This window comes from Panthera pardus, unplaced genomic scaffold (assembly GCF_024362965.1).
Source record: "Panthera pardus isolate Hobbes unplaced genomic scaffold, ASM2436296v1 HiC_scaffold_2, whole genome shotgun sequence".
NCBI classification, from domain to species: Eukaryota; Metazoa; Chordata; class Mammalia; order Carnivora; family Felidae; genus Panthera; species Panthera pardus.
Window position 1 is genome coordinate 33174069 of NW_026526765.1, and position 13799 is coordinate 33187867.

At 37.6% G+C, this 13799-nt stretch overlaps 1 pseudogene; it reads left to right on the plus strand.

The window, feature by feature from the left end:
- Positions 1-12597: 12597 nt before the first annotated feature.
- On the plus strand, positions 12598-13401 carry LOC109275851 (40S ribosomal protein S4-like; annotated as a pseudogene).
- Positions 13402-13799: the final 398 nt, after the last annotated feature.

The following is a 13799-nucleotide window of genomic DNA, read 5'->3' on the forward strand; positions in this document are numbered from 1 at the left end:
TGACAATGTACATATGACCCCTTCTTTCAAAAGCTTAGAGTCTTTTAAGAAGATAAACAATAAACAATAATGAAAAAACAAGTTAAAATACTATGGAGGCAGTGAAGCAGTGTGGGTAGAAGAGCAAGTTCTGAAGTTGGTCGGCTTGAGTGGACCATGGATGGGCTCACAGCCTTCTAACTGTGTGATATTGACAAATTTCTTAACCTTACCAAGACTCACTGTCTTCATTTGTAAACGTGGAATAAATGTAGTCACCACAAGAATCAAATTTAAAAACTTAATGTAAATTACTAGAATTTAGAGGGCCATCTAAAGTACTAATAGTAAGTATGTATAGATAAATTTGTAATTTTATTATAATCACAAATATTAACAGTGTAATGAAGGCAAGATACAGGTTGGCAGTGCAGGGGCAGAGTCTGGAATCAGGAAGGTTTCCCTTGGGAGGTGAGAAAGAGAGTGGGATTGGAGGTTGAACTAATCCACAGAAGAAGATAGAATTTTAGAAGAAAGGCAAGACTTACAGTCTAGAAGAAGAGACGGGGTGGGAGTGCAGGAAAGAACACCAACTTCTATTTCTTGACCTTCTGGTACACTTGGTAAGCAGCAGCTACCACTGGTGAAAGATTAAAAGAGAGCCTGGTTTTATTAAGGACAACAGATAAAGAAAGTGTTAAGGCCACAACTGGGCTTGTTTCAAGTGCAACTTATTTCACCAACATAAGGATGGATCTTTGACTATAATGTATCAAAGAGTAATGGAGCAGGAAATGGGTCAGTCTTCAGGCAAACAATTAACCAAACTTAGTGTCATTTGCAAAAATAAATGGGTTGAATAATTTTCATGTTGACACTCCCATCTTATGATTTACGGGTGCCTTGTTTTTCTCTTAGTTTGTGACATTACAGATATTACAAATAACTATTCACTTATGTTAAAGAAATTTTTTGTTCTTGGCCTTTGTAAGCTTGTAGAGGGCTTCATAATAACGCATTAGGCTTTTAAAATAGAAGGTCTTGAATTTGGCTGATGTATTTTAAGTTCCTGATTTATAAAGCTCTTCTGGGAACAATGCAACTGGTTACTGAACTAGACATGACTGTTAGTATTTAGTGTGTCTGCTGTCTAGAGTGTGGGGGTAGCAATAGCAATGGGTGACCTGCCATATCCCCTTAGCTCACCCCTACACACTGAAGCCTGCTTAATGAAATCTCCGCTACTCCCTACCTGAGGCTCGTTAATGACCCTGGGAAGTTTCAGCCTATGCAAAAGTCAAGCCAGAAATGCCAGGGAGTTAATGCTGCTGGAGTAGCCCTCAGCCTTGGACAGTTGGGGATTTGGTAGAAAGATGCTCACACTTTCACATGTTCTCTCTCCTCAGATGGAATAAGTCTGAGATGTGTTCCATATTGTCTCTTCGAACTCTGTAGTGGAATTAAGTGTCCCAGATCCTGTCTGCTCCTGACTGAATCAGGAATTTTCCTCTGACAGATCTCCCTTCATTTTGTTAATGGTTCCCATAGACATATATCCATGCTCCCATTTCTCCAATTTCAAAAACAAACCAAAATAAAACAATTACCCTCATTTCAACCTCCAACTACCCTGCATTACTCTGCTTATTTTTTCAGCAAAACTGAAAGTCCCCTATTTTTATGCCAGTTTTTCTTTTTTTTTTTTTTTTATCATTTAATCTTTTCTGGTTTTTGACAGATACAATGACTTAAAAAAAATAAACAAGCACAAAAACTGTGTCTAAAAAAAGTCTAGAAACTTTTTAACCAGATTTAAAACTGAAAATATTTTACCATAGATGTTAACATATTTTTTCTGTAAATCACTGTGTTTCTACCAAAACACAAAACTTGATATGACTTCTAAAAAGTGAAGAACAACACCAGGGATGATTCTCACAAGCAAAAAATTAAATTACTTTAATTCTCCTGATCACTTTATAACATATTTGTAGTATCATTCAAATCTTGATTTAAATTCTTATTAATGTATTATGAAAAGAAATGAAAGAAGGATGAAAAGAAAGAAAACAAATTTGAAAACGATTACTTTTACATTGTCTTGCAGAGCCTCAGGACCCAAAGGAGAACCATAAAGTCAAATTTTATAAATTTATTTATTCTATATGGAATGAGAAAGGATTCTAACCCTTATTCAAATTTTTTTTTTAGATTCAAATTTCAGCATTGTAGTACTTTCGTGATTTTTTGTTTGTTTGTCTTTTAGGTTTTTTGTATGTTTATTTATTTTTGAGAGAGACAGAGAGAGAGAGAGAGAGAGAGAGGTGCAGAGAGAGGGGAAGACACAGAATCTGAAGCAGGCTCCAGGCTTCGAGTTGTCAGCACAGTCTTGTCACGGGGCTTGAACTCAAGATCATGACCTGAGCGCAAGCTGGATGCTCAATCAGTTGACCCACCCAGGTGCCCCAGTAGTTTCATGGTTTTATTTAATGTGTTTATTAGCTAAAACATGAGGCAGTCACATTTAAATGAAAATAGCAAGCTTATATACTATCACAGAAAGAGCTTCAGACTACAAGGCTCTTTTCCAAACGTTAGACCTTGGGACCCAATTATTTAAATGCCTGTTGCTGTAGTTTGGGAATAATAGCACTGAGCCTAGATGGTTTTTGTGAAAATTATTTAAGATAATGTCAAAGAGTTTCCTAACAGAACTAAAGTGCAGTTCAACCAACTGTAATGTAATAGCCTGAAGTTAGTCAAAACTCAAATGCAGTTGACCTTGAACAACATGGGTTTGAACTGCATGGGCCACTTATACGCACATTTTTTTCAATAAATATATTGTCAAGTTTTTCGGAGATTTTTCTCTTACAATTTTCTTAATATAATTTTCTTTTCTCTAGTTTACTTTGTTGCAAGAATATAACATATATATAACATGCAACATACATGTTAATTGACTATTGATGTTATTAGTAGGGCTTCCGGTCAAAGGTCAACAGTAGGCCATGAGTCGTTAAGTTTTTGGGGAATCAAAAGTTATATACAGATTTTTGACTGCGTGGGGGTTTGGCATCTAACTCCATGTTGTTCAAGGGTAAACTGTAATTTTTAAAAACTATTATCTACTTTGATTTCCAGCAATAACTCAAAAAGTTGAAAACAGAGAAATACACAACTAAAACCCAGCCATATCACAGAAGATTATACAAATTTTTGGAAAGCTCACAAGGGATCTTTTCATATTAAACAGGTTTTAAAGCTAGAGACTTGTTGCATGAAAGTAACCACATCTACACACATACAAGGAGATTAACCAAGATGTTCATGGGTTTTAGTTTTGTAATAAAGAACTGGACTCTGGGTCATTATCACAGCTGAGAAATTACATCCTAAAAACTTGAAAAAAAGAATGTAATAAGTTGGTGTTGCCTTTAGGGGATATTGCTCTAATGGACTTGAAAAAATTAACTTCCTCAACTTAAAAATTATTAAGTTAAACATTTGATGAAATTTTAAAAAAAGATATGAATCCCACCATAGCTCTTCTTGATGGAAAAAAACAAAGGATAAAAAGGTTTAATTGTCCAAGGCTGAACTAAATACCTAGCTTATTTTATCCTGTTCCTTGGTATTTATATAGATTTCCAGAGTTTCTTATGTTTATTCCATCATCAGTGTAAACAATGATGTCTAGGCTGTTAACAGGTTCAACTTTAGTTTTAAATCCTATTTTCAAGTCCAAAGCTATTAAATCTCCAGCTGTCCCAATTTTGAGCACTTGAAATTACAAGAAATCTTTTGCTTTCTGAGATACTAGCACTATTTTGCTACAGTAAAATTTAAACTGTTTCCAGTATGTTACCACCTTACATAAAACCATCAAACCCCTTGGCACAAACATTGAGAATCTAAATTACTAATTGCTTACAGTGGGTGTTAGCTACAATTTTAGGAAAAAGAAATTTCTGTTTACTAATTAGTCCATTTCATTGGCCTGAGTCTATATTGGCACACACACACACACACAAACACACACACACACACACACAAAAGAAGAAGAAGAAGAAGAAGAAGAAGAAGAAGAAGAAGAAGAAGAAGATTATCCAGTCCAGTTTCTAATATTTTCCATATGTCAAACCTATTAAGAATAGGGACACCATCAGGGGTGCTGTTGGCATTATGATGTGAGAGTTCTTCATTGAGTCAGAATGTCTTGTATGCATTGAGGGTTATTTGGCATCTCTGGCCTTGTACTCACTAAATGCCTGGGGCTGTCCCAGTCATTATGACAATCAAAAACCTCCTCCACATATTTCCAAATGTTCTCTGGAAGCAAATCACCCCCAGCTGAAAACCTAAACCTCAGAGGAAGAACTAATTTGTTTTTTGATGCATCTGTTTATTATCCACTTATAGATAACGATTTCTAGGTTATTCACAAGTTATAGCCAAAGTTTTCTATAATTTAATTTTTTTCAAAAGTATCAGTCAGGCTAACATTTTTTTTTTCTATTCTGCCACAAGCTTAAAATAAATTCTAGAACTCAAATATATTTTAAATTCTTAGTCTGGGCAAATGAAGTAGTTACCACGTGGTAGACTTACCAGGTGTGTGCACATGCACACACAACAACAACAACAACAACAACAACAACAACAACAACTTTGTGACTTGGTTACATAATTTTCTGCAGGAAAAAGATCCACAGCAAATTTTTGAGACTCTGGCTTATAAACATAATAATATCAAACTGCTTAATCAGCACTTTCAGACTTCCTCTTTTAGTAAATCCAGAATTGTTCACTAAAACAAAACAAACACCCCATGACTTCTCTAGTCTTGAACACCAGTCTTAAAGATAAACAGTATGAATAAGGAGAAACAGAATGAACATATGAAGCTATTAACAAGTTAGATATGACAAGACTGCACTTCAATTAGTAATGACAAGATAGTACATGAAGGTTTGCTTCCCAAATGCATAAATAAAATCTCCACTCACCTCACATAGACCTTGTCACACAGTCATCTCATATTAGAGAGGATACGGTGTGTTATGTGCTATAAAACATAGTCTATAACACTTAGTTACTGACTTAGTCAATTTATATCCAGAAATCTTTTTTTTTTTAACCAGCCATTCTAAGAAACACAAACTTCACATGCATGCCCACTACTACAGGGAAGAGGATAATAAAAAAAATGGAAAACTTACCACTTACCTATGACTTAAAAAAATACCAGCACAAAATTCAGCTCAACAGCCAAGCCTCAGGTAACAAATTTCATATTCCTTATTATGGCTTTCATCAAGAATCTCAATATGTCTTGAAATGTTTAGGTGAGATGCATTTCTCTTCAAAAACATTCTAGCTTTCAAGACTCAGCTTCACAACAAAATTGGATAAATATTAAGTTGAAGGTAAATTAAGAGAGACTCAAATCTATTTTAGTGAGAAATCTCTATAAATTCTATAACTGCGTAAAATTTCTACATGTTTAAGTTTCTTAAAACTTTATTTAAATTAAAAAAATTAATGTTTGTTTTTTCAAGAGAGAGAGAGAGGGAGAGAGAGAGAGAGAAACAGAGAGACAGAGCTTGAGTGGGGGAGGGGCGGAGAGAGAGGGAGACACAGAATCTGAAGGAGGCTCCAGGCTCTGAGTCGTCAGCACAGAGCCCGATGCGGGGCTTGAATTCACAAACCATGAGATCGTGAAGTGAGCTGAAGTTGATGCTTAACAGACTGAGCTACCCATGCAACCCAAAACTTTTTTTTTTAATGTGTTCAAGTCCTGTTTTTTTTTAGAAGGAGAAACAGCAGAACTAGGAAGGAGGGATGTGAGAACAAGACACCAGTGCCCCTTGATGGGTGAGATCCAGCACAGGTTTTGTCTGTGTGTGTGATCAAGGCCACCCAGCAGCCTCCACCAGCCTTTTCCTGTGAGGACAGGGTGTGAGGAAAACCTGGGCAGACATGAATCTTCCATGAGGGTGTGGGTGGGATAAATTGGATCTGGGTCCCTCTGGACCGGGTGAAAAAGCCAGAGCCCACAGCATCCTTGGCAATGCAAATAGAGGCACAACAGTGGTGTTTGGTTTCTTTTTTCTACCATTCTTACTTTTTTTCAACAAATACAAACTAAACATGAAACAAATATTTACTCCAATTTTTATCAATCATGAATTCAGGGAAAGAACATTGGAGTTGCATCTAAATATTTAAAATCTATCTTACAATTAAAATGTTTCAAATAGAAACAACAGTAGTTTAAGAATTGTTACCAGTCCTGGAGTGCCTGGGTGGCTCAGTTGGTTAAGCACCTGACTTCAGGTCATGATCTCATGGTTCATGGGTTCAAGCCCTGTATCAGGCTCTGTGCTGACAGCTCAAGCCTGGAGCCTGCTTCAGATTCTGTGCTTCCCTCTCTCTCAGCCCTTCCCCTGCTCATGTTCTGGCTCTCTCTGTCTCTCAAAAACAAATAGATGTTAAAAAAAATTTTTTTTTAATTGTTAGTAGTCCAAAGATTAACATCTTTTATTTCATTTTTTTTTTTAAATTAAGTTTTTAATTTTACTTCCAGTATAGTTAACATACAGTGTTATATCAGTTTCAGGATGTTTTATTTCACTTTTAATGAGATTTTTAAAAATAACAATATCACTACACCAGAAGGGGTGATTTTTCCTGCTTTCAAAATACTTTTCAAATTCTGGCTTTAACTTTTGGAATACACAGAAACTAAATAAAAAAAGTTCTGTTGAATGAAACATATTAACTACTGTAACAAGCAAGACATGTTCTTTTGGAGCAAGGAAAACAACTGGCAAAAAAAGAAAAGAAAGTCCTGTCAATATAGGATGAGTAAGCAAATTCTATCCTTCCTTCCTTCCTTCCTTCCTTCCATCTCTTTTCCTTTCTTCTGTCTCTCTTTTCTTTCTTCTTTGTCCTTCCTTCCTTTCAAACTCCACTTTTCCTAAAGTGGATTTCACAAAACTGGAATCGAAGAACTAAGGTGGGTAGGGAGGAGGAACAAAGTACAAACAGAAAACAAAGAGGGGTAGATTCGTAGAAAACAGAAAATTTATAGTCAACCTACGGTCCCACTCCAATGTGGTAGAAGCTGCTTGAAGTAATTTAAAATGGAGCAGGAGCTCAGGTTTGTACTGTGGTCTGAAAATCAGGAAGGAATTCACCACAGGAAACCAATATGCCTTCCTATTTATTCCACATTCTGCTTCCTGTAGCCTTTCTCCTCAGGAAGGGCCTCTTTCTACTACTTTTTCACTCTCTTGGAGGACTTTTGAGCATACACACCAAGCAGGAAGTTTGAGTTTCCTGGGATGATTTAAAAGATCATTTTAGGGTCACCTGGGTGGCTCAGTCGGTTATGCATCTGACTTTGGCTCAGGTCATGATATCATGGTTTGTGAGTTCAAGCCCTGCATTGGCCTCTGGGCTGAAAGCTTGGAGCCTGCTTCAACTTCTGTGTCTCCCTCTCTCTCTGCTCCTCCCCCACTTGTGTTCTGTCTCTCTCTCAAAAATAAATAAATGTTAAACAAAAAATTTGAAAGACCATTTTAAAGACTATGCATGTGTGTGGATAACTCATTTGCCAATTTTGGGATGAAATTTAATCTTTGTTTATATTTCCATTCTTAGAGATCACCAAAAAATTGGAAAACACTCTTTGATTTAGGACATTTGATGTTATTAGAAATTTTACTTCTGTGTATACTGTGACCCATTTGGTCATGACTAAACTTCATATGTCACTGCTGTTTGGAGTCACTCTGAAAACAGGTGTTACAAAATTGTGAAAAGATTTAATTAACTAGGTAATATGTTTGAACATCCAATAGAAGGTATAAATGTAAAATAACGTCAGAAAAGCATTTCAGACGTAAAACACCACCTGAAAAGCATTCCTTCAAACAGAAGTACATTCCTCCTAGGTACCTGATTCTTTACTCTTTGGTCATGAGGTGAAATAAGTTTTATTTTTCAAATCATTTTGGCCAAGGTGTTTTCATCTTGGCTACAACCTAAGGAAGGCAGAAATTGCAACATGAAATGCTGGAGTATGTAAGTTGATGTGGTTTTTGTTTTTGTAATTAGGATTGGATTGAAGCATGGAGTCATTAAATTAGTGGTGAAGCAGAAGGCTCTTTAATGGAGGTACCTCCCCAACATTGACCATGGGAGGTACTGACCGTTCTTACGGTGCCCCGTAGAACAAGTGACCATACGCTGGTGATTTACAGGCCAATAGTCCCACTGTTTCATTTGAGAAGGATGAATCAAAACTTTCAGTAAGTTGGCTACAGGATGTTTGTTGTTTTAAGATGATTTGACTTTTTAAAAGGTCTAAATACAAATTTTAAGTAATGTATCTGAACAATATTTACTCTTTGTTTTAAGGTCCTATGAATTCCTCAAAGTTCACATTCAAATCAAAGGTGAGCTTGGCTCAAGGTTTGCCTTTGGTGCTGTCTTATCTTATTTCTCATCACCAACCACCCCCCCCCCCCCCCCCATCTCCCAGCTTTTGCTGTGGCTTCTCTCCTCCCAGACCTCCTGGCTGTTTTTCTCTAAGCATTGTCTGGGGTCCCAGATCTTGTGCAATAGTTCCTCAGTGTATAGTGTCTTTATTTTTACTACCTAAAACAATCTGAACTTCCAAGAAATCTTTCTTAATCATCTCCTCTATCAAAATCTCTCTATCTCTCTTTATGGCTTTGGATTCAAGCTACCTAATTTTAGCCAAACTTGTTATCATGCTCATTAGGGATCAGTGGGTCAGTATTCCCACTTTCATGTTATATTCCTATGTTTAGCAAAGGTCACCTGGAGCCATAACACATAAACTCAAATACAGACAGGACTCCCCCCCCGCCCCGCCCCCAATACCATGGCACAAATACATGCCATGGTTTCCAACAAGGACCAGCAGAGAAAATGTAGCTGGTTCTGTGATTCAACCCCATCATTGGAAAACAGTGTGAAAAACCTATGTGTTCCAATGTATGCTTGTGAAGTTATGGGGTAAGGGGCCCAGCAAAAGCATTCATAACAACGACAGGCAGACTATTCATTTCCCTTTCATAACATAAACCAGAATCAAGTCACTGGAAGCCAATTTTGAATCTGAGGCAGATAATGTTTCCTGTATCCTGCTATTATTTTTCTCCCCAGCATGTGCTCAATGAAGATAAGTCCTGTGAATAATTATCTGACTGCATAAAACCATTAGGCCAGGTTCCAATGAGGTACCACAGCTGTGCTAGGGACCAGATAATAGAGAAAGAACAGCACTCAAGGCTTTTTACATCATCTGTCTCCACCATCACTAGTGCAGTGGAGAGAAGACAGGACCCAGAGTGGGGTAGTCCCAGTTTTCCAGGGTAGGTCACAAGACACCAAGGGTATAGGAGTCAACAAGCGAAGTCATCTAAGAAAAAGCCAAGAGGACTGTTCTAGGAGATGTATCTCCTAAAACCTGGAGATCGGGATAGTTCTGTCTTTTAGTCTCTACTCATGTGGAAGGAATACAGTCAGTATGTTACAGTTAACTTTAGCCTCTAAGATAAAGCCAAAGTATAGGAGAAACTTGATGATTCACAAGCATATACTCTGAAGTTCTTTCTCTGGAAGTAATTGTGGTAGGTTAAACAAAACCAACTCCTTAGAACAGGTGTAATTCTCTCCTAGAAAGGGTTTGGAAAGGGCTAATGCGCGGCTACCTATATTGTTCCTCTGACCAAAATGCAATGTTTTGTTTATTTAATTAATGGCTTTCTTCTCATTAGGCTTGCTGCCACAACCAAATGGAGATTTCTCAGCCTGCCAAAGTTACGAGTTTGGACTGTTTGCCTTGAGGCTAGCTTTTTGCTTTCTCTAATTTTTTAAAAGCTGTCTTAAAGACAGGAGTTTAAGCTACATTAGAACCAGAGGAAAATATCAGCAAACCCCACTGAAAAGAGTAAGTGAATTGCCTAAGGGGTTTGTGCCCCAAAGGTCAGATCTAATTCAATAACAGTCTGTCTGGGAGTCAGAATCAGAATATTTTTAAAAGGTCTAGGTGTTTTCTTCATAATTAGGTCAAAAGAGGTGAGGCTACTCAGCAGGGGCCCATTTTTAAAATAAACTAAAGGCTTCCTATTCAACTCCAAATACAGGTGGAGCAAAGCTAAGTCTATATAACATCAATACATAAAGAATAAAAGTGAAGTATCCATTCTTTCTCTCAGATGATTCGTTTACGTGACATGAATACTGCAGTGCCTGAACACTGTCCTGTTTTCAGATAGATTTGGACCCATACTTGCAGAAAAAGAAAACACAAGAAAGACCACAGTAAGATAGGGGTAGATGTTTAGACGGAAACGTGAGCGGAGATGAAGAAAACTTAGACAGGAAGATGTCATAGTCTTTGGAGGTAAAGGAAGAGAAGTAGCAGAAAGAGGCATATGCCGCTCCCAAGCATCAGTATACTCAGGACTGCTGACAGGTGGCTCTTTCCTGCTGGTTTCTGCTCTGGTTCATAGCATGTCTACACACATCTTTCCTTAACTTGGAAAACTTTGAGAAAAACATCCGTGGGCAGAAGACGATGGCTCAGGGAATTTCCATAGCAAACCATTTTGACATCAATGAAAATCTCTGGGGCAAACATGGAAGTCTCATCCCTTTTGTCTGACTTGCATTAAGACAAATTGAATGTTTACTGATTATCCAAGCACATCTTTGTAGGCCGATTGAATGGCTTGAGGAGAAAATATCTTCATGAATGAGAGCAGGAGAGACTTTGGAAGCTTTTCTCTGATGTATAGCAAAATATCAGCACATCTTTTTGGAGGAGAATAGCTTTAATTGCATCCTTTCATTATCAAAAATGAGAATACAATTTTCTGAGAATGTTCCAGCAAAGCTCTTTCATTTAGCCATGGGCACTGCCTGGGAATCAGAAAGCTAGACTCTGGTTTAGTTTGGGTAAGACTGTCTGGAAATTTAGAAAAGGCTGCTGACCCCTTGGCTTCACCTTTCACATCTGTAAAATGTGGAGATTGACTTAGGAGTATTTTAAGGTCCCTTCTGGTGCCAATATTCTGGAAATCTATGCTTCCTCCTGACAGCTCAGTGAAAGAAAACCATGTCTCTAGTACATGTTTTGTGGATTACTATTAATAAAAAAATAGAATAATACCATGGTTTGAATAATGAAGAAATTTTTGTATTTGTGAGTAACTGTGTTTTTTAATCTCACCCCAGTTAGGAGCTGTATGTATAACAAATGGAAATAGAACTTGTAACAGTATGTCTTAGTGTTTATATAGTCAGCCTTCCTCCATGGCCAAAGAAATATGTGTTAACCTATTACTATATAATCTCCAGAAGTTGTGAAGTAGACAGATTAAAGTTCTTTTTATCAAAACAGCACAAGAGTTCTGGAGAAGATTTTTAAAAAATGCAATAAATCTGAGAGAGCTCTGGAATTTGGCACCTCAGTTGAGGGGAGAGGTGCAGGACTAAAATGCCCTTATAGGCAAGTAGGTCTATGAAGGGTGGAACATGTTGGCATGGCCTGCCTTGCCAATAACAAGCTTTGTGATGTAAAACAAGTCCCTTAGCCTCTCTGTTTCCCAGAATCCTTATCTATAGAAGAAGAAATTGAAGTAGATGCATTCCTAACCACTTTCAGTCTTAGAGTCTTATGACTCTGAAGGAAGAGATTAAAATGCAGTTAATTACAAATTAATAATATAAATAAATTGCACAGATACATATTTTAAATCCTTAGGAGAATAAATTCTTGTTTATAATTTTATTTTATGAGAGAGAGAGAATATGTGAGCGGGGGAGAGAGGTAGAGGGAGAGAGTGAGAGAACATTAAGAAGGCTCCACACTCAGTTCAGAGTCCAATGTGGGGCTTGATCCCACGACCCTGGGATCGGGACCTGAGCAGAAATCAAGGGTCCGATGCTCAACCAACTGAGCCACCCAGGTGCCACAAGAGAATAAATTCTTCAGACACTCATTTACATATAAATTATTTATAAGTTAATTAAAACTCATACTTTAGGTATAAAAGAGACCTCAGCAATCAGTATCAAGTGTTGCAAAACTGCCTCATAATTATTTGTGAATGTGCCCCTTACCTTGTGCATTCTTTGAGGGAATAAATAGTCTTGTATTTCTTTGTATCATCAGTAGTTAGACCAGTACAGATAGTGAATAGATACTAAGTAAAGACTAATTAAATAAATTTGCAGGTAAAGAAACAGAAATCTTGAAAAGTTCCACTAAGCTACCTGAAGTCACACAAGTAGCTAGATTGGAGCTTCTGCTTTTTCTGAGACCCAACCCAAGGAGGGCTGGTTCTTTTTAAAGGCCAAATTGATATTTTTTTTTTCTAAAAACATCATTAGCAATGACGTCTTTTCCATGAAATTAGGTCTTTTAAGGACTTTAAGGCAGGCCAAATAAAATTAAATGGAGAATAAGTCACATAATAAATATTCAATAACTATTCATTGATTGATTTAAACTTGAATGAAATTACTATATCTTCTTAAAAGTAATAAAGTTATCTTTTTGTGCCTAGCACAGCCATGGCTCGTGGTCCCAAGAAACATCTGAAGCATGTAGTGGGCTCAGCATTGTACGTTGGATGAACTGACCGGTGTGTTTGCTCCTCGTCCATCTACTGGTCCCCATAAACCAAGAGAGTGTCTCCCTCTCATCATTTTCTTGAAGAACAGACTTAAGTGTGCCCTAGCAGGAGATGAGGTAAAGAAGATCTGTATGCAGTGTTTTATTAAGATTGATGGCAAGGTCCAAACTGATATAACCTACCCTAATGGTTTTATGGATGCCATCAGTATACACAAGACTGGGGAATATTTCCATCTGATCTGCAACACCAAGGGTCACTTTGCTATTCATTGGATTACACCTGAGGAGACCAAGTATAAGCTGTGCAAAGTGAGAAAGATCTTTGTGGGGACAAAAGGACTTCTTCATCTGGTGGCCCATGATGCTGGCACTATCTGCTATCCTGATCCCTTCGTCAAAGTGACTGACACCATTCAGATTGATCTGCAGACTGGCAAGTTTACTGACTCCATCAAGTTTGACACTGGTAATCTGTGTATGGTGACTGGAGGTGTTAACCTGGGAAGAATTGGTGTGATCATCAACAGAGAGAGGCACCCTGGTTCTTTTGATGTAGTTCATGTGAAAGATGCCAATGGCAGCAGCTTTGCCATCCAACTCTCCAACATTTTTATATTGACAAAAGCAACAAACCTTGGATTTCTCTTTCCTGTGGAAACGATGTCTGCCTCGCCACTGCTGAAGAAAGAGACAAGAGACTGGCAACCAGACGGAGCAGTGGGTAAAATGCTCTCTAGATGATGTGATTAGAAGACTTTATATTTAAAGATAATACAGCATGAAAGAAAAGTTATATTTCTGGAGTAGCTGTCCGTCTTTATTCCTTCTTTGCCTATATCACATGCCATCAAAGGATGAAGTATATTTTGCCACACTCTTTTATTTTTAGTGTTTTTAATTTATTTTGAGAGGGAAAAAGAGCATGAGTGGGAGAGGGGCAGGGACAGGGACAGAGAATCCCAGGCGGGCTCTGCATTGACAGTGCAAAGCCTAACGTGGGCTTAATCTCACAAACCATGAGATCATGACCTGAGCTGAAATCAAGAGTCAGTCGCTTAACCGACTGAGCCACCTAAGCACCCTATTTCTCCACACTCTTGAATCTATCCCAGCCTATCACTGCTTTGACCAATAGAGC